Source organism: Penaeus monodon, chromosome 33 (genome assembly GCF_015228065.2).
Source record: "Penaeus monodon isolate SGIC_2016 chromosome 33, NSTDA_Pmon_1, whole genome shotgun sequence".
Lineage (NCBI taxonomy): Eukaryota > Metazoa > Arthropoda > Malacostraca > Decapoda > Penaeidae > Penaeus > Penaeus monodon.
In genome coordinates this window covers 7,751,038-7,751,293 of record NC_051418.1, presented here as the reverse complement: position 1 = coordinate 7,751,293, position 256 = coordinate 7,751,038, and positions in this window count along the sequence as shown.

Genomic DNA, 256 nt, shown 5'->3' with positions numbered 1-256 from the left:
ACATCGATAAATAGCAACAGAGAAGGCAAATTATAAACGGCACAGGTGTTTCCCAATGCACACCTGCAGACACAACATCACACAATTCTGCGGTTTATACAAACGTAAAAAGCGTTGAAAATTCCTAAGAAAGATGGATTTGACCCCAACGATTGGAAATAAGCATATCAAAACAGTTAACAGTATCGCTAATCCTGCACTTTGAAACACTGTGTAGAGTAAACAATGACGGTATAGTTTTAAACCGGCGCGGTTA